Here is a 21,172-nt window from a genome sequence, read left to right on the forward strand (position 1 = left end):
TTAAGCCCAGAATTTTTCAGCACATGTGTTATGAATTTTGTATGTTCTTGGTTGTCTTTTTTTCGAGCTTATATTAAAAAGAGGATCTGGCAGCAAATAATCACGGTCTAAATCATATATTATAGGTTGATAATTAATAAATTTTTGGTGTATATATTTTTTTAAATTCTAACAACAATTAAGCCTGAGGCTTCCTCTTAATGAGTTCTGGAGTAGTTAACAAAATATCCAACAGTTTAATAAGTGGTCTATTGGACAACCAACACTGCACATTCATGATACATCGAATATCTAAAAATACAGATATGCAAATACTGATGGAGATACAATTATCAAAATTTAAAAAGTTGAGATCTAGATACGATTATTTCCTCTTGCAATTGGATATAATATACGGATGCTAATACGACTATATATTCAAGTACACTACTAATGCGCATTGGACCCTTGCTTGATACTAATTTATATATTTTATGCAATATCAAGTCTCAAATATTTATTTTTAGCTTATGTATGATTTAATAAACATCCAAAATAATACAAATTTGATCCTTGCTGTCTGCATTTTATATCTATAAGCCTATAAGGCAGTTTTGGATTGTTTTGTTTTTGAAGTATGATTCTTCTTACGTCATCTAGTATTATATAAATCATTTTTATAAAATACAGTGATATTTATAATTGCGAGTGTTTTGAGCACCCATCTTTCATATTCAATTCACATAATAACGACATCATTTTTCTTGAATAGTATGCAGTAAGTTTTTTTATTTTTATCACTCTTACAAAAAGGTTCACACCTCTAATGTGAGAGCCCTTCATCTTTATGAGACATCAATATGTAAAGTGGAGAAAATAAGTATTTGATCCCTTGTCAACTTTCTTAGTTTTCCACTCACAAAAAAAAAAATAATAATTTAAAATTTTGGTAATACGTTTATTTTAATAGTGATATACATTATTCGAACAAAAAAATATGTGTCCAGGGGGAAAATGTTAGGTATAACCCCAAGATTACCAACCCCACCATCAAGTGTGGGGTCGGAAACATTATGTTTTGGAGGTATTTCTCTGCTAAGTTGATATAACAACTTCCCTGCATCTGAAAGGACGCTGGTCAATGCAACAATAATTCTTGGTTAAAAATTTCCTTCCCCCTAGAGTAAGTAACTAAAAATCTAATACTTATTTTGTCCACTCTATGTATAATAAATAACTAAGCTTCAGTTTAGATATGGAAATATTTTGAACCTTGAACACTTTTCTAACACGGATGTTACTTGTTAATCCAAGGGTTTACTGAATATTTGTATATTTATAAATATACTTTTAATATCATCATCCTATTTGATTGAATGATTGATAGTATAGGATTCAATTCTATATTCACTCCTTCAAAATAATTCCCCCATCTCACCCAAAAATATGAAATGCATATGTTGTGAGCAAATTGTAACTTGTTACAATTTACACGTCTTATTTAGTTACAACATAAGTCATTTTAATTACCACATTATTGTCAAATGTAGTTATGGGTAGGATATGCAGACTAATTAAAACGTCTAATGCCTACAAGGTCATTATCATAGTGGGTATTTTATAGGCAGTAGGGTTTGAAAATGAATTTGAATATTCATTTTATACATTTTGTATCCATTCTTCTCTCTCCCTCCTTATAACTTTCTTTCCTTTTAAGTTGATCACTAATAATTAAATCTTAATTGTTATTAGGGAAAACTCCTCTCTACTCATAATAATGAAGTCTCTGCCGTTCTATGTATTATTCTGAGAGAACGAATCTATTAACCCGTGTGGTTTCTTATTCCCTTTCCTTCTCATGAGAAATCCTGTTGTTACTTCATGAATAATAGCAATGTACCTACCCCCTCTGTGTATCTTTGCAGCACATACTATTATAATACCAATTAACTATTTATTTTCACTTTTATGATAATTAGCCCTACAACCATCATGGAATGTTTGTTTCGTATGTGTTGCCGTTGTTAAGACATCCCTCATTAAGTTTATGGGTTGTAAATACATAAATATGTGAGTGTACATACAAACTGGAAATGATTTGTAGATTGAATGATTGATTTTTTTGCTGTTTCGTCCTAGGATTAAAATTTCACTCTTAAATCTATATTCAAGTGTTGAGGTATGTCCTACACATCCTATACCTCTCTCTAAGAGCATTATAATTGTTATTGGACCTTTAAAATCTCGGTTTGGACCAATATCTAAGTAAATTGTGTATTGAGCGATTTTATTTACAGAATGTTAATGACGTCATGCGTGTTTTGAACATTGTTAAATGAAGTCAAATGCCGTTTAAAGTGTTTCATCCGTAGAATTATACAAAAATATTGTTTTTTTCTCCAAAACTGTTATAATTATTTTTTGTTTCTTGTGGAGAGAACATCTAAATATAAAGTATTTATGTTCATGTTTTATAATTGTAAGTCCCTGTTGGAGTCATGGTAGGATTGTGGATCGACATCTGAGTAATTATTGCTCTTGCTCTTAAATATCTTAAAATTCTTTTGAAAAATCCAAAGCTATTCACAAAGTATTTCAAAAATTACATTTTTTGGAAAAAAAATTCAGTTTAATTTTAATTGTTTATTTATTTTTAGATTTTCTCTTTAGAATTTTTGAAAAAAAAATTCAATTATTAAATGTTTTGTAAAAAAAATTCAAAAATCCACAGCTGTTTACGAAAAAATTATATGAAATTTCAAATTTATTTTTTTGGAAACAAATTTAAAAACTCCACAGCTTTTCTCAAAAAATTGGTAACCTTTCAGAAAAAAAAATTTGGGAAAAGTTTTTTATCCTTATTTTCGCGTAAAATTTTTTACTCCTATTTTCAGGTTATTTTTTTTAATCCCGAGCAAAATAATTCTGGTAAAAAGCAATAATTACCCCCTTTTAGGGCAGAGGGACTACATCCCCTCCAGTCCACCACCTGCAGACGTTCATGCAATCAGTGAGACAAAATACAAAAAAAACCCCAGCTATATGACTTAAAAACCGATTAAATTTAGCTCAACAGTCTTAGGCAGCAGTTTCTATCAAAATATTGCACCAAATTGGTCTACAACAAAAATCAATTAAGATCAAACCGAAAAACCAAATGGATATGGGGCCAAGTTTCAACAATACTTGAATGTACATATCTTTTAAAGACCCATGTAAGAAAGGAAAAGAAAAAATATAATAATTGGGTTAAAAGCCCATAACCATTACTCAATAACTTTTCTAATTGCCGTATCTTCTTGAATTAGTAGAAAAGAAATTTGATTATGTATATACACACATATGTAGTTGTTATTTTTTCAATCTTAATGATTATTGCAACAAGACCTACATACAATTATATGCCTACTACCTGGTGGTCTTGATTATTATTCTGATACGTAGACATCATTGCCTATACAAAGGTTCACGTTAGGAAGAATTTGTCTAATTATAATTAGTAGATTCATTAATATTAATAAATATTTTTTTTCCTTTCAGAGGGGAAGTATTTTTTCCAAACTTTACATATTATCTAGCTGGTTTTTGATTATACACTCTCTATAATTAAATTATATAGTATTTAAACTCATTTAAGGTCATTATTATCATGATTGCGCAGTTCATCAGGTTTCGAATGAGAATCTTGAAGAAACAATTAACTCTCTTTCTCTCTCTATATATATGTATATATATTATGAAGTCAAATCTAAATTAAACAACAAGAGCTAGATTCTGAATGATTATAATGCATATTTATTCCATTATAATTCTGATTGTGGAGGTTTTACCATTGTAGTTAAAATCCGTCCTCTCCAATCTCTTTAATTTGCATCCTTTTGACTAATATTATACTCAAATACTTCTATTGACCCATTAATAAAACGTATCTTCCATGTTTGAGAATAGTTTGCCATTAGTTGTTATCAGGCCTGAGTAAATTCTAATAACAATTGATGAAGATAAATGGATGATGATATAATTAGTTGGATATTTATGATTATTTCATTAAGTAAATATTGTTCTACAAGACGGATTTTGAGTCAGATTCAGACTTGTTCTTCAGATTTACTGCGTGACGTCAATATTTTAGGATCCCTAATAATAAAAGTCGTTTTTTAAAATGTGTGCTAATTAATTTCAGTAAATAATAACTTTCTTTTCAATCGTCTATCAACTGTAGAACAATCAACTGTTGTCACTATGGATAGTAGCTTGTTAAGCACTGTGATCAATTCCATGATATTGTTGAAGGATAGTTCCACAGTTGGAAATAATTGACTATCCATTGATTTTGGACCTTTTTCTGTTAAAAAGAGTAAAAATTTATAATTTTTTTTTTTTTTTTTAATGTCAAGTAGTCTCTCAACTTGCAAAATCCATTGGCCCTAATACAAGTACAAGTCACTAAATTACCGATGGAATTTCCTTTATTTTAAAGTCAACTTTTCCCCATTCCCTTTCACACATTATAAGTTGTATTTTTTTGCACTGTTTATTTTTTGTACATACATATGCAGGTAAATTTCATTTACTTTCCCGTGGTGTGTGGTTTATCTTGTGAGCTGCGGTAGCAGCAACAACAAGCACACAAATCATGAGGACCGTGTCTAAGGAAACCACCCAGAAGTGTGTAACTCACGACACCATAACATTGCAAAACAAAAGACTATTCAATCATCATGGGATGGACGGATTTGAATAATTTTCTCTACTTGGTTTATAGCCAATGAGAGGAAAGAAGGAGTAAAGTAAAGAAAATCTTGATGAATACAAATCTTTACCACGATTTTTTCCCTCATTTTCTTTTACATTATTCAAATTGAATAGATACGAACCTTTTCATTTTGGTTTCCTACTTTTTTTTATAAATATTTGTATAATAGGATACGTAATTATTTTATGATAACTAATTCTGTATAGTGTGGTTTGTGAGACTCATATTAGAACGGTTTGTATTGTAAATATATCCATTTTTGCACGACTTATTTTCACAAAACTCATATCATTGCATACATAAGTATAGGCCTAATTTCAAGACTTTTTCAAGTTAAAAAAACTGCATTATATACTCATATTATTTCCACATATTTTAGTCAGAAATTAAATTAAATATTTAAAAAAAGAACATTTATTTTTATAATTTTTTTTTTGTATACGTAAAGCTAAGTTTTTTACATTTTTCTGCCTATACATACATTATACGTTCATTATGAATTGCACATGACAGATTATGTAATCCCAAAATTAACCCCCAACAAAATAATAGTTGATAACACTTTTAAATATTTCAAAAATAGGGGCAACTATAGAATTTATACCAAACATTTGATCTTTATGTAGATGTTATTAGCAAGACAAATAAAAGACACATGTAATAAATATTATATTTAACCCTGTAGAGCACAATTAGTTATTGAATTGGTAAGAATTTACTAATTTTTTGGTAAATATATTGTTTTCTCTTTCTGAGAACCAAAATGTGTTTTTTTTTTTGAAAATTAGTCAAAATCGAAGATTTTTCGAGTTTTTGATTAATAAATGGAAAAAGTATTTTTTATAAAAAATAGCTAACCGATTTTTTATCTTATATTTGTAAAAAAGAAAGATTTCTTTTACATAACACACGTAAAACCATGTTAATAATTAAAAAAACAACAAGACGTGGTTCTAGTATTTCTTCGATGAGGCAATACTTTTGCAACACTGAAAGGACATACCTAAGAAATCTACACGTATTTTTATTAAATTAACTCTTTATTATATATTAGCAATTTCATCCATGAAGTTCTTTTAGCATAAAAATAGTTAAACTACTCAAATCCAGGATTTGAAAACTCATTAATCAAATATGACACGTATGGCGTTAAAAGGTTCATAACCATTTTTGAATGTGAAAATGTCACCTATGTAATAAGAAAAACAACAATTGTACATGCTAATATTTGCATTGCAAATATAACTGATTTATATTTTATACTGTTTTTTTATAGATCTCATGCCAAGTGGATGTCTTCACGAGGGAAAACCCATTATATTACTTAAACAAACGACATAAAAGTTTCACCGTGGAGGTCATTCGTTGCTAATTATGTATTCCATTCCAATGAGGGAAAGTAATTATGAATTATGGTTTTTAAAAGGGTCTTATTTTTTTAAATGGGCATATACATGTCAAAATGTTTTTGTTTTTGATACAATGAATGCTTAACAGTGCATTGTAAAAAGTGAAACAATTTTATCCATTGGTAGGAATGAAGATTTGCATATCGTAATGTTAAAATAGAACGGCAATACTTTGAATTACGATAAGTATTTGTATAAAATAAGTCCACGAAGTCCAAAATTGCATTATAAAAATAAATATAATATAAGATAAACCGTTTGGTCTTTTCGAAATGACAAAGCCAAATAAGCTACATACAAGTCTAAGAAATCTAAAATTAATAATTAAGTATTCAAAACAATGACAAATAAGGCAATTTGTGTTATAATTTGACCCATTTATAACATATGTATTTTTAATGGCAGAAAGAAACACCTATCTTATCATATTTGTTCACGATAGCTTTTGTGTTGACGTTAAAGATATGGGAAACTCTACGAAAAATATCAATTCAAAGAGGATAACTAAAATCCACCAGTCAGTACAGGAGGCACGACATGATAAGATTAAAAATTGGCCTAAGGTATAATAATCTTTTTTATTCCTTTTGGTTTATGGAGAAAAAAAATTCCAAAATATAATTGGGATTCTTTTTGATGAAGTGGAATATGATAATGAATGTCTGATAAATTACTTTATCTATTAATAAATTCTTCGATATCTATCCGTAATAAAATCATTATTACAAAAAGAAATCCTAATAATAAAAAATCATTTATATATATATGTATGGAGTCGTTAGCTTCATGGACGTAGGCCTTAATAACGGTTTATATACCAATCTACTTATTCTTTAATCCATTGTCCATTTACATCTATAAATGTATTCATTTAATGAGAGCTGCATAAAATTATGTTTCAAATAACTGGAACAATAAATGAGAAAATCCCAAGTACTTTTTTTTTCTTTACAGAAATTAAGTCTAAAATTACACTTTTTTGTCGTTTATTTTATTTTCACATGCTTCTTCAAGTTTTTTATAATAATAAGACATATTCATGCTACATGATTGCATTCGATACTTTCTATATCATCATAATTTATAGCTTATAGGGCTTAACGTATTTCCGTTATATATCTATATCTTGGAAACTACTTTACAGGAAGAAATAATACAAAGGTCCCTTTATCCTTTTCATAACATTTAGCATTAACTTACTAACATACAAATTTAGAGTGTATTCTGTTGTTAGGTGTGGATGTATTGCCCTTCGTTTCCCTGATGTATTCTCCAGAGCTGTAAAACGTCCTTAGATAAAAAGTTCAAGTCTAATTCTTTGAATATTTTCATCAAGGCTTATTTGAGTCCTAAAAGTGATTTTGAACTCATTTCAACTCCATAAAGTTGTTTTTTATTCCAAGTTGGGTCATTCGTTTTGACTCCATAACCCCAGATCTGTTATTCTCTTTGATGAATACATGAAGTAGTAAGTTATATTGTAGGTACTTATGGCCCATTTCTACAAGGGCAGGAATACAACTTATCATGTGTTCTTTGTCACATAGATCCAACTGTATTATTCTCTTGAAATAATTTTGGCAATATATAATTCTTAATTTTGAATTATACGCACTCAAAAAACTTTACTTAGTTTGAATATCCTTCGGACTTGATCCTTGGAATACATAATCAATTTCTTTATAACAAATGTCTCAAGTTTATATGATTAGTATGATACTTAATAGATGAAGAAACAGTTGTTGTGATTGACTTATTTCCAAAACCTTCAACTGACTTTGGCGACTTTTGCAGCTGTGGACTTATTATTCAATAATTCGAAACTGTCGTAACTCAGTGTAAATTGTTGTGTTATTGCGGTAACGTCGGATGAGAACAGCTCCAATAAAAAAAATGACGAACAGAGTGAAATCATTTTTGCTAACTTCCAACTGAGCTTTTTTTTTTGGGGGGGGGCAGCTTTTTCGTTTGTACTAGAAAAGGAAAGGTTGAGCGATACTCTAAATATCCTATAGCATATTAAAAGCAGTTCGATCTTGTAAAATATCAAAATAATTTTAATGTTTCAGAAGGAAATATACCTGATTTTCTTTTCTTTCCATACTTCCATTTCAGACGAATTTCAACCCTCACGTATTGATTTTTTTTCTAGTGTATCGGTGGTGAAATCCTGTACATTTCATGTGGCTCCTGATATGACTACTCTCTAATGAATCCACCGGATATAATATTAAATCACATGTATAGGTACATACAAGAAGTTGTACATATTTATTGAAAAACGTGTGATGATAAAGTTAGATGGATCCTTCATCATGATTTGAAGATCGTTAATTTGTGAAGTATGTACATATATGTACGCATAACCCTGTTTAATAGTTCCCACATTAAGGCTTTATTTTTGTACGCTGCTCCGATGAAAGAAGATCTACAACAGACAATAAATCTCACCGGATCCTTTCTTCATGAACTTCATTCCTCATTTGCTTATAAAAATATATTACATAACCATTGCGCTAATTTTTACTTTATCGTGATATCATTGTTTTAATATAGTTTGTTACTTGTTACGTACCATATGCCTTCAGTTCTCCATTACTTAGGCATGACAATAACGAATTATTATATTATCATATAGTAACACATATTTATATTAAATACATATCACAATGGTGTCCTCCAAAGATAGAAACCAAGTGGACAAAGAGTGGGTTTTTTTTATCTTTTTTTTTATGGTTTATGGCTTTGATAATTCCAAAACAATAACTTTTTTTTGTTAATTGTCGATGTTTCTTCGAGATTTGTAACTTATTAAGTTGATGGATTAAACTTAAACTTGTACATAAGTGTAGAACAGAGCTTTTTCCCGAGACGTCACAATTTTGACGTCGTCCAATTTTGGATCCTAAAAACCAAATTTTATAGTGAGGAAACACCTTTCTCATTAATTTTAAGGAAAATAGTGAAAAAATCCTTAATTAACTTGTGTTATTAACATATATACATGACCCTAAAATGTATTAAATAGGGAATAATATTGTTATATAATCTTATTACCGTATTGTAGATAAAAATTAACTATTTAATCGGAAATAATATGTTATTTTTCTCAAATTATCTTAATTTTCAACGACAAAAATAATGTACAAATTTAGGAAATTGAATGGATATTACTTTGATTAACTTCACATTTCAGTGTTTATCATTCGCATCAACTAGTATTAAATGCAGATGCTGTGTTTTTATCTATTCTTCGAGCCATTTGAGGAAGTTTCATCAAGATGTGTTGGAAATTTGTTCATTTTATGTAGTAAATATATCAACTTTGATCCTCCAAAATGGTGTCTTCTTCATTTCTGATGCAATTTATGACGCCAATGAAATCAATCTATAGTCCAATTTTAAGGAATAGTTTTTTCTGTCTCGTTTTGAAGGAAGGATTGCGGTATGTAATTAAATTGCCATGTAACATAAGTATGTAGAAAATTGCAAAAAGTAGCTCAAGAAACGTTCATGCCTAACATAAGTATGTATTTATATATGAGTATACGGAAACCAAAGACTATTTGAGAATAATTTGTTGCTTATGGATAATTGGGAATTGGAGTGCGAATAATAAAATGAAGAGAAAATCAAGACAAATATTAAATCAAATAATTTTTGTTAATTTGACGACGTACATTTCTATATATAATATGTATTTTTATATACTATTGTTTAACAGCTATGTATATAAACGTACACGTTTTATACATAAAAGGATATTGAAGTATAACATTGGGACATAGCTACATAGCCAAGCATGAGGTCCACATACATAATTGCGGTCCGAACAATGGTGTAAAGAAATTAATTATTATAATAATTAATCGCTTCACTCGGAATTGCATGTGTTGATAGAAGGAGAATTCATGAGAAAATGTCTTCATTTTTTTTGCGAATAAATATATAACTGTAATATTTCTTTCCCCTCAATCAATTAATGGAGTATTATTACAATACCTGCATGCTCATATACCTATACTTATATATACATTAAATTTCGCAAAGAATTAACTATAATTACATACGTATGGACTGATACAATAACTTTAGAAACCATGTCACGTAATTTCGTGATGAATCCATGATTTATTTCTTTTGAAGTCTGTGATTAACATTTTTTAAAGTTGTGGAATAAATCCTTTTCGGGATGCTTTTATTTATTATTTATTTTGTAGTTTCTTTCAACATGATGTTACCGCACTAACTAAGATGTGATTAAAATTGTATCTCTCAACCTTTCCTTCTCCGTAATTATAAATAATGAAAAGAGGAAGTAATCGGTTAGTAGTATCTCGTCAATTCTTCTCACCTATCGGACATTTCATCAACTATAATAGCATGAAATTGTTCACATCTGTTAAAAATCGATGGCTCGTGTTCAACCAATCAACCCCCAGACTTCTCATTTATTAAAAAAATCAATAGCTGAGGAATAAATATGTACTAAGTCTTCATACTTGTTAGTTTAAGATCAGTTATATGAAAGTTAATAATATATGCACTTGCCAGCTGTCGATTTTCGACTTCTCTTCCTATTATTATACTTGCAGTTTTGATAGTTGATTAGTTGAACTCTAACTAGCTTCTTTGTAAGCTAACTTACTATCATTAAAGGAGAAAGACTAGCATCAACTTAGAAGAAATATCTAACTACCGCCAACTGATTTTGGACCTATATTTCTTTTTGAAAGAAAGGCTAAAAAAAAACAATCTTGATCCTTGGAAATATAACGATGTCTATATATGTTTTGATAGCTGTTGATTGATCTACACTAGGCTCTTACTAGTAGAGTTGTATTCAATGCCAATTATTCCGAGTCAAACACAACTCCATATGGAATTATTGTAGTATTCGACTCTGTACTTATTAAAGTTAATATGATTTCGGGTCAAATCTTAGTCCTTAAAGAAATGAATCAATCCCGTACTTATTTTAATACAACAAAAACTATGCCTTTAAAATGTCGTCGCCTTATTGAGCAATAGGACGTCAGTAACAGCACTAAATTACACAATAGTTAGGAATGAGTTTGAATAACTAACTATACATATATTTCAATTGATTATGTTTGTTTTTATGCTCTTTTATTTGACGACAGGTTGAATAGGGGAGTAAAGATTAAAGATCTTATGGTGGATCAACTCTTGGAAATCCCTTTTCGAATCAAGAGAAAATGATATTTCCCCCTCAATGTACAATTGTTTCATAGCTCATTCTTCAATTTATAATTTTCATATGACCTGACCCAATGAACTTTATGTACATATGTTATGGGGGTTGTATTTTCTTTATGAATATTAAAGGAGCATACTAACCTATGTAGTTAATGACTTCCCTTTTAAGAAAAGAAAAGGAATAAATTGTTGTCGTTGAGTGGATCCATAATCGATTATGGTAGCATATAATACATATATCTCTTTTTGATTAGATTACATATTATTTGGCGAGTGAAGATAAAAATAATCTTGAAAAAAAAAAAATACAAAATACAAACAAATGTTTTACATCATATACAGCCAGGGCCGATTTAATATAAGGACGAAAGGCCAGGGACCTACTGATGACTTGATTTTTACTGTTTGTCAATACATTTCAATGATTTGAAAATCTTCTTAGCCCAAAGGCTATCATTACACCCAGGGTGCCCTGCATACCCCCCAAAAATTCATAAGCATTTGTTTCGGTCAACTATAGGACTTTGTATTTAAATTTCTGGAATGAGTTGAAGTAACTGAACTGTTTTGATACAGTTGAGAACCTTTATTTAGTTTAAAATATTTATTTTGGGCTGAATATAGCCTTTCAAATAAAATCTATCAATTTATGATTCTTTTATTATGACAATCAATTTTGGTTATATTAAGTACAATTTGCGGCTCTGATAAAGTTTAAATAGAATAATTTGTTGATAGAATACAAATGTAATCCACACTGAACTTCAATAAAAATCATTTTACCATCCTTTTGTGATCATACGGCACATACTATAAATACCATCTATGAATTTCTCATTCTATTAGGTAATGAGACAAATTATTAAATGAGTAATTATAATAATTTTATTGAGAAATTAACTATAATTCGTGAAATAATTAAAATGTAATATAAACTCGTAAAAATATTTGTGGGTTGCTTATCTGTTGAATATATTATGTACTGATACAGATAAGTTTGAATAATCTATTTAAATGACTTTAAGTAAATAACAACACTATACGTGTACTTCCTCGAAGTTTGGAGTGTCATTTTTATTTTTACTTTGGCCTTATAGGTCTACATACTTTGATACTTTTAAAGCATGTTGTTAAAAGTTAATGATAAAAACAAAACCGGGTTAGGAGCAAAGGTGCGGTTCTCAAAAATAAGATTTTATAATACTAACAAAACAAACGGGAGTTGCTTAGAGATAGATATTTACATATTGTTATAAATATGTGTGTTTTGTAGCAAGCCAGCCGGTCCAAGAAGATTCTCCAAACCCATTACAAGGACCAATTTTCAAAATGGCTACGAACATCTCTCCTTTTTAAATTAAAAAAGAGTTGTTTATTCGTTTTATTCGATGCAATTTATCACTAAATATCCTTCAATTACTATGAGTCTATTTTTTTTTCTTCTAACGGTTTTTGCTGATGGTGACGTAATTTTTCCCTTAGCATAATTTGCCGTTCTTCATGCACCGCTTTCCTTTTCATAATTATGAATATAAATTGCTAATATCTACATAATCCTTCTGCAAAGAGGTTAAGTGATTTATGTACATGTGTAGTAAGCGTAGTCCTCCACATTTGTGTACCAATCATATATTTCCATCCAATTTGCTGAATCTTATTTCGGTTATGGTTATATACTTAATACAGACAGACTCAATTTCAGTGAGGGGAGATATTTAGTGATTTATGTGTACTTATAATAAGTGCAGTCCCGCACTTTTTGACGAGTAATCTTTTTCCATATCCAACTTACTATACTCTTGTATCCATTTTAGTTATAGGTAGATACATTTTTAACATAATTTGGTGGATATCAATAGCTTTATGTCGAGAAGTTGGGTGATTTATGTACATTTATCATAGTTACATTTTGCTACATTTATATAACCAACTTTTTGTTTCTTCAATTTGCTAAACCCTTGTATTTATTTCGATTATAAAGATAGAACTACCCAATACAAATAGGCACATATCAATCCACTCCTTTTTAACAAGAGATGGGTCGTTGGACTCTCCCAGTTTACTTGTTATTTAGTAAATAAATGGTTGTATCTATTTACAACGCATCATATCCCTTTGTTTCTCACTCAATTCCCTTGTATAGTTATATATGTATATATATATATATATCATCAAGCCATTAATCAACGTCAACAGCTTGGGTTTTCTTCTCTTCTCTCTCTATCCTCAATGGCCCCTCCATACCCCCCCCCCCCCAAAGTACCCTAAAATGATTTTTTTACTCCATAGATATTTTTCTATGTACATGGTCCCTTTCCTACAACATCTACTGACATTGGGATAATATTTTTCTTACGTCAAAAAGTAGCAGATTTTAATTTGTTAAAGCAAAAAATACTCTTCATACTTTTTTTTTTACAGACCAAGTATGGGCTATTTTTTATATTATTGAAATAGTAATCAAATTAATGGGATAATTGAATTGAAAAGTCGTGTAAATGAATGTTTTAAGGACCACAAGGCTTTTTTATTAATTATCATTCTGATGACATAATATTGATTGATCAAAAAAGTATTTTCATTCCTTAAAGCATTTTATTTCACAATTTTTTTGTTGCAATTTAATTCCCTCTTTCATTTCATGTTTATGGTTCTCTACAAAATCGCCCATATTTTAACCAACTATGGAAGGAACAGGAAACGAAAAGAAAAAAAAAAGTTATGTACCAATCTTCCGTGTGTATATATATCTTCTGTGGTTAAACATTTAGAATGATCAATATTCTTTCTACAAAACCTCTACTATTATATCCTTTTCAAAACAGCAAGATTAATATCATGACTCAAAGGAATGCTAAGGAATTTGATTCAAAATGCGTGCAATCTATGAATGTGACAAGGGAAATGATGATCCTGATGCTTAAAACACAAATATATATGTAGAAAGATGTACATAAATGGAGAAAATCAAGTTGAGGAATTCGGAGTCTTCATAATATTATTTGCAATAAATATAATGTGTTAGATTTATTCATGGGTAACAAACATATGAAGAGTTTTTGGTGTCATTGCCTAAAATGCGAGGTGAGGCAAATAAAACCATGAAGAAATGAATCAAAATGAAGGCATCTACGTGTTCATAATAAGGAACTGTTATATTTTTTTTAGTTCCATTCTTATAATAAAATTGTCAATCTAGGGAAGCCATTTTGAATGAGCTCTTCTTCTTTTTCTTTTTTTTAAATAAAACGATCAACATTTTAACAAGTTTTGAATTATTTTATGTACATCACTAATACAAAAGTCTACATTGTATTTTGCTGTAAGCTGTTGATTTTTTCGCTTCTTTTCTCATTATTAGTGTCCTGAAAGTAGGTTGGTTGAATTGGCAATAACTCTTGTAAAGCTGTGAACAATTCTCAACAGTGATTAAATAATATTTATACTATTGTGAAAAATTAGCTAACTATGCACTGATTATGGGTCTTCCCCCCTCCCTATTTACTTTTAGTGGAAAGTTTGAAGATACAATAAAATTAAGAACAGGGTCATTGATAACTTTTTATCTTGATATACCGATTTTTTTTGCACTTTAAGCTTCCTCCAAAGAACATTTTGCAAAACGAAACAACTTTACATGGGAGCCAATTACTCAAAATAAGTTTTACAACTTATTCACAAATATTGATGAACAATGTTCAATAGCTGATCCGTTTATTCTTTAAAGTTTCAGACCAGGAATTTTCATTGTTATATAATAAGCCAACCAAAGTAACGTGACATCCGAAATGCTTCTATTTTTGGTGTATATGTCAAGCAATGCATGATGACACATGCATACTTGATAGGTACAAACATAGATCCCATTACGTAAAAAAAATACCTGGTAATTACCTACCGAACAACAACAGTACTAACATTCCAAGCAAATCCAAGTCAGTAAATAAGGAAGAATAAATAAAAGTTTATTTCCGTTAATATTTGCATTCAATTTTTCTCATTTTCTTAATTTATTTTTTTAAAATATTTCTCACGTTGTAAATTTTTTTTGAACGGTAAACAGAAATATAACTCAATATGTTTATGAATTTAGTTCGAAATATGAAAATTCCTATATACAAATGTTGTGTACAAGTTGTAACGTGTATAAGCAAACTGTACAAGTTGCAATGTAAAAACTATATGAATAGTTATAAATGAAGGGCTTACAGTACTTGAGATGAGGATATTGCAAGAAATGTAACTTGTACAAGTAGATTATATAAGTTACAATCTGTACATGTCATAACGCTTTCTTTCATTAATACATGGGTCATCTAAATTATCAACTATTAATTGAGACTAGTGTTGTATGAATCCTTATTAAGGACTGAAGACTTCAGTTTTGTCCAGTTTACTTTCGGTCCAGGCCAGTTTCGTACTGAAAACTGCTTGATAATGTCACTCAACTTCATTTATTCCTTTTTTTAAATCAGTTCTAGTACTGACAGTCTGAAGGACTGGCAGTCTTAATAACCGTTCACTAGGACTGTCTAAAGATTGGATTGCATAAAAGGGGCTGACAATACACTAATTGAGACTATAATTTCATTTTTGTCTATTAAAGATATGCATTTATTATGCATTTACAAGTAAAATAACTAACTATGGGCATTTGAACTTTATAACATGCCACAGAATACTACTTATCAATTATAAATTTTCATCAAAACAGTCATAAAATATATTCTATATTCAATTCTGTCATTATTTTCATCAAATGCTTCTCCTCATTCTTGGGTTGTAACTTGTACAATCTGATCTTACAAGTTACAACTTGTGCATAATATGTTGTATATTTTATTAAAAAAAACAAAGGAATCACAGCTAGAAAGTATATATACTCACCCAACCTTTTATTATTAATTAAAAGTAGTTAAAACACCTACAAAAAAAACCTCACAACAAGGAGATGCATTTTTTCCGTTTTACAAGTCTATTAGTTTTTTGCATTTCTTTTAGTAAATAAATGATGCTATTAAATTATAAAAAAATATATATTTTTTACAAATTTTTAATTCTTTTTCTTATAGAATATGGCTACATATTATACACAATTGGTCATAATCTCTCATTCTTTGCACGTTATTTTCTTTCCCCAACCCATTGAATGATCATTTATAAATCATTGACCCCGAACTGGTTTTGTGACGTGTGCAAGTTATTTTCTTCCTCTCTTCTTTTTTTTACTTCCATATTGAATAACATAATAAAACTTTTTGTATACTATATTATATATAGAAAACTCTTTTCATTTTTGCGGAAATATAAAACAATTCCTTAGTAAAAATATATTTTGACAATAAACAGTTAAATTGTCTTTTTATTTCTTTGCCGAATAACAAACGAAATTTTAATTAAAAAATCATTTTTTGATTGATCAAATAATATCAACAAATAAAAAGAGAAATTTGCAGTTTTTTTTTGCCAAAAATATTTTATGAGTAAGCTATATTTGGAAATTGTACATGGGGGTCAATCATTTTGAGAGGGGTTGATCAACTTTTTCTAATTTTTAAATAATTGGAAAAAGTTGCGCATTGGTATAAAAATCCTTTTTGTAAAATATTTGATCAAGAGAGTTGGTTTTAAAGGTTCTCCAATACCTATACACATCTAAAATGTCCGTATTTTCATATATTTGAATTTTTTGAGAGGATAATTAAACCCAGTATCAATTAACTATATCAAATAGACAAGTGGTTCTCAAATGGGGGTACGCGTATCTTTTGGGGTACTTAAGATTTTGAAATAATTTTTAACAGTGGTAAATGACTCAGGGATGTCCGCAGGATGTAGGCTGGAGGGGCTGTATTGTCCCCCCCCCCAAAAAAAAAAAATTAAGGAAATGTAATATTTGATATTTTTTCCAAAAAATCACATTTTTTTAGTAAACAGCTGTAGATTTTCATTTTTTTGCCAATTTTTTTTTTTTTTTTTAAGAATTTACATGGATTTTTACATTTTTTTGTGAATATCTAAGGATTTTTGAAATTTTTTGAGAATAGCTAATCATTTTTGAAAATAAACTTCATAAAAAATTTAATTTTTGGAAATTAAAAAAAAAAGAAAGATTGGATTTATTTTAAAAGAAAATCCAAAAACCAAGCCCCTCCTCCAAAATATAGTCCTGCGGACGCCCTGTCACTGAAGCTAAAAATGCTTTGTGCTGGTAAGGGGGTACTTGAGTTGAATAAATATTTACTAGTGGAACATTGCTAAAAAAAGGTTGAGAATCCCTGATATACACAATATCACTTTACTAGATTTTTATGAAGAGTAACTATGTGTTAGGTATTGAGAATGATTCATAACTATCTTAAAAAATATTGAAATTTTATTGTTTCACTCTTGATACAGAAGGATAAAAATATTTAGGATAAAATACCAAATTTGATTTGTGGAATGTAATTTTTTTTAATAAAACAAAACATGAACCGTTTGATCATTATTAAAACTTAAAAATACCAGTAAAAATTCTTCAGGTATTAAATTCCTCACCATTATTGGTAATAAGGGGAAAAATATGTATTAATAAAGTTTCAACTGAATTTGGGAACCGCCAAAAGGTGTTGAACCATTCTGAAATTCAGCTTTGGAAAGTCTTGTGATGTAATAATAAAATTTTCGACCAAGTTTGTTGTACATATTTATTATAATAGACAATAAAATACAACTTACCTGTTCTTAAATAGTTGAGAAGAACTGCGAATATAAGGAGACAATGTTTGGCTTGAATTGACTTCATTTTTGTATATAAATATATATGGGACTTTAGAATATAATTCTTGAGGCTAATACCTCATAGCGCGAGCTTCTTCTCTACTCTGTAAGAAAAAAAAAATGCATAAAAACCTTTGTAAAAAGATTTGATGTAAGTTGATAAATATTAATATTTTATTTCTTGAAATATTATTGATTTAAAGCAGTTTTTCTTAACAGTTGGGTTGTGTAAGTTTAAAAATTTACAATAATCAAGGACTATTTTAACCTTGATTTCAATTCATAGTGTTATCGTTTGATACCAATACACATTTGGAATGTTAAGGGTAGACATGAAATTTTAACGTCTGAGCTGATCTAAAATTGATCGATTTTTAAATGAAGTATTGAACATTAATTAATTTAAAATTAGCTCGCAATATTATAAGAATATGACAATTTTGGCCTTAGCTTGAGACCAGTTTTATACTATTGAATATTAATACCAATATTCTATTATTAGAATACATTTGTAAAAGAGGGAAGGGAAGAAAGGCTCCCATTCCAAATTTTTAGATCTTTCAAATGGTTCTAAATTATATAATTACCTTTTAAATCCAGCTCGTGTTTTTTGAATCTTCTTCTATTTTGGATAGATCACTGCTATAACACACAACAAAGCAAGGGTTGACGGATGAAAATGGACGCTCACTCTGTAAACAAAAAAAATAGACTAATCATGAATATGGACTCTCAATCGTGAAAGAAATTTATATGTATTAACCCTTGGGATACACTCTCATATAAGTGTTACGTTAAGCCATATATATACATACATCGTATGTGTAACAAAATGGGCTTATAAAAACCCCTCTTACTTATTTTAAGTAACTTTTAATGAACAACATCATTTTAAGCCCCTTCAGGTTACACCCTAATTTTTTGCAGTAAAGTAATAATATTTCAACTATTTCTGAGATATAAGTAAGAGCCTCATAAAGTTTAATAGTTATATATAATGGGGCACGTGATATTATGCATGCTTTTACCCGATTTATCTTTTCATAAAAATCCTTCTTTTAATAAGTGAGATCACTCTGTAGTAAAACTTATAAAAAAGTCACCGTTAGTTTCTTTCATTTAATAAAAATGAGTATTTATTCATTAAATAGAAATATTTTTGTCAATTGACAATTTTATTTAAAAGATTGCTCTTATGTCTGTATGTACAAATATTTTTTTGTCAAATCGTGCCACCAACACAACAAATAGAATAATAAGACTATGTATTTATAAAAATGGGAAATCGTATTGATTCTATCGACATGAAAAAGTAGTCATGTCACTCCCATAATGGATAGGAGAAAGGTTGATGGACAATTTCCATCCGATAAGTGAGTCTTTTTCTTTTTCAATAGGAAATCTTCTATTATATATTAATATGTTTGTATTTATAATCATCCATTGGATTCAATTCGTAAGAAATCACTGATCCCATCTCAATATTTTCGTCTTTTTTATATGTAGTAATGTTTATAATGAAAAAATCCTACGTTCAAATTGTCAATCTATTCGTAGAAACCATTTTGAATTATCTTCCTTTTCTTTCCTCTTCTTTTTTTTTTCAAAAAGGGGGGAAGGGAAAAAAATTTAACTAGTTCCTAGTTATAATTAGATAAATTTTTTCTTCCTTTTTTTCTCTCCCCCTTTTCTTTAAAAAAAGGAAAAATAAAGGAGAAGAAGAATTTACCGATTATTCAATTAATTTATATTAATCTACAATGTACATAGTATAAAAACACTAAACCTCCCACAAACCCATTTTTTCCAAAAAATAAAACAAACATATGTTTGTTACTAAATCATATTTTGTTATTTTTGCAAAAAAAAAAAGCCATTTAAGAATGTTAAAGGCACTTATAATGACAAACTAGTAGGATATTGCAAAATAATTTACTTATAAAAAGAGCAAAATCATTGTGAAGGAATATTAGCAATAGGTAAATAAACAAACTACTTATTGCAAAAATAAGCAACTTGACACTAGAATGAATTTGCAAAAAATTTATAATCTATGATAAAGACTATTTCGACAACAAAAACACCGATTGGTTAAATAATAATTTGTTAAAATGAAATTTATTTCGATGCGAAAAAGATTCAATGCAAAAAAAATAATATTTTCCCTATAGAAAAACCAACATTTCCTGCTCATTATTAACTAATATTGTTATTGCTTTTTGGTTATTGTTGTTTTTTTGCAATAATGAAGCCTCATTTTCTCTTTAGGGTTAAAGCAACCCAGCATTATGGCTATATTATGATTTTTCTTTTTTGCAACACAGGAACTTGTTACCAGAATTTGTAATAAACCCACCAAATATCATCAGCAAATCAGGAAATTATCATACTCTAGAGCAATGCAAACAAAAAGAAGGAAGTTGGCAAAAAGGAGTGGCAAATATGCAAAAATGTACAAAAACTTATAGGTGGGGATATCGTTGGAATAGATGAAGAAGAAGATATTTTATGTTACTCCTCATGGATATACAGATTTTTAGTTTTTTTTTTGAACAAAAAATAAATCTATATTTGAAAGCTTTTTTAAATTGTCAAAAATACATGTTTGTTTTGTTCTTGAAAATACCGGATGTGTCATACATAATTATTCATTTGTGACGTCCGATAATTAACATTCATGAAAATCACTGTATAAATCACAAAGTATTATTATAATTTTCTTTATTTGCAAAAACAAAACAAAAATCTGCTTAGATAACCCTAGTCTAATTTTTTTTTCTGTGCAAAAAGCGGTTTCCGTATTGTCATTTATAGCAAAGTATTACCATTACAATAGCGGAAAATGATTGGATTTTCTGCCAAATGTTTTTTTCTTTATATTCAAAAAAGAGGAGGGAAACTTATATTTCTACAACATACATAGGTAATATGGGGACCACCAAGGTTTCCAGGGTCATAGAATATTGTACAATAAATATATACGAAATATAACATTTTTACGAACATAAATATTACACATTTGAGCTATTTTATGAGTCTTTAATTA

General features: G+C 28.8%; 1 protein-coding gene across 9 annotated transcripts in view; it reads right to left on the bottom strand.

The window, feature by feature from the left end:
* LOC121114036 (uncharacterized) overlaps positions 1-21,172 on the bottom strand; it is a 77,239-nt gene that overhangs the window by 47,230 nt on the left and 8,837 nt on the right. For all 9 annotated transcript variants that reach the window (XM_071887079.1, XM_071887078.1, XM_071887083.1 and 6 more), the window contains exons 2-3: positions 18,714-18,818; positions 18,085-18,230 (exon numbers count right to left, since the gene is read on the bottom strand). The gene's annotated coding sequence lies outside the window, so the exon portion shown is untranslated. The remainder of the gene's footprint in view (positions 1-18,084; positions 18,231-18,713; positions 18,819-21,172) is intronic.

This window comes from Lepeophtheirus salmonis, chromosome 3 (assembly GCF_016086655.4).
Source record: "Lepeophtheirus salmonis chromosome 3, UVic_Lsal_1.4, whole genome shotgun sequence".
Lineage (NCBI taxonomy): Eukaryota > Metazoa > Arthropoda > Copepoda > Siphonostomatoida > Caligidae > Lepeophtheirus > Lepeophtheirus salmonis.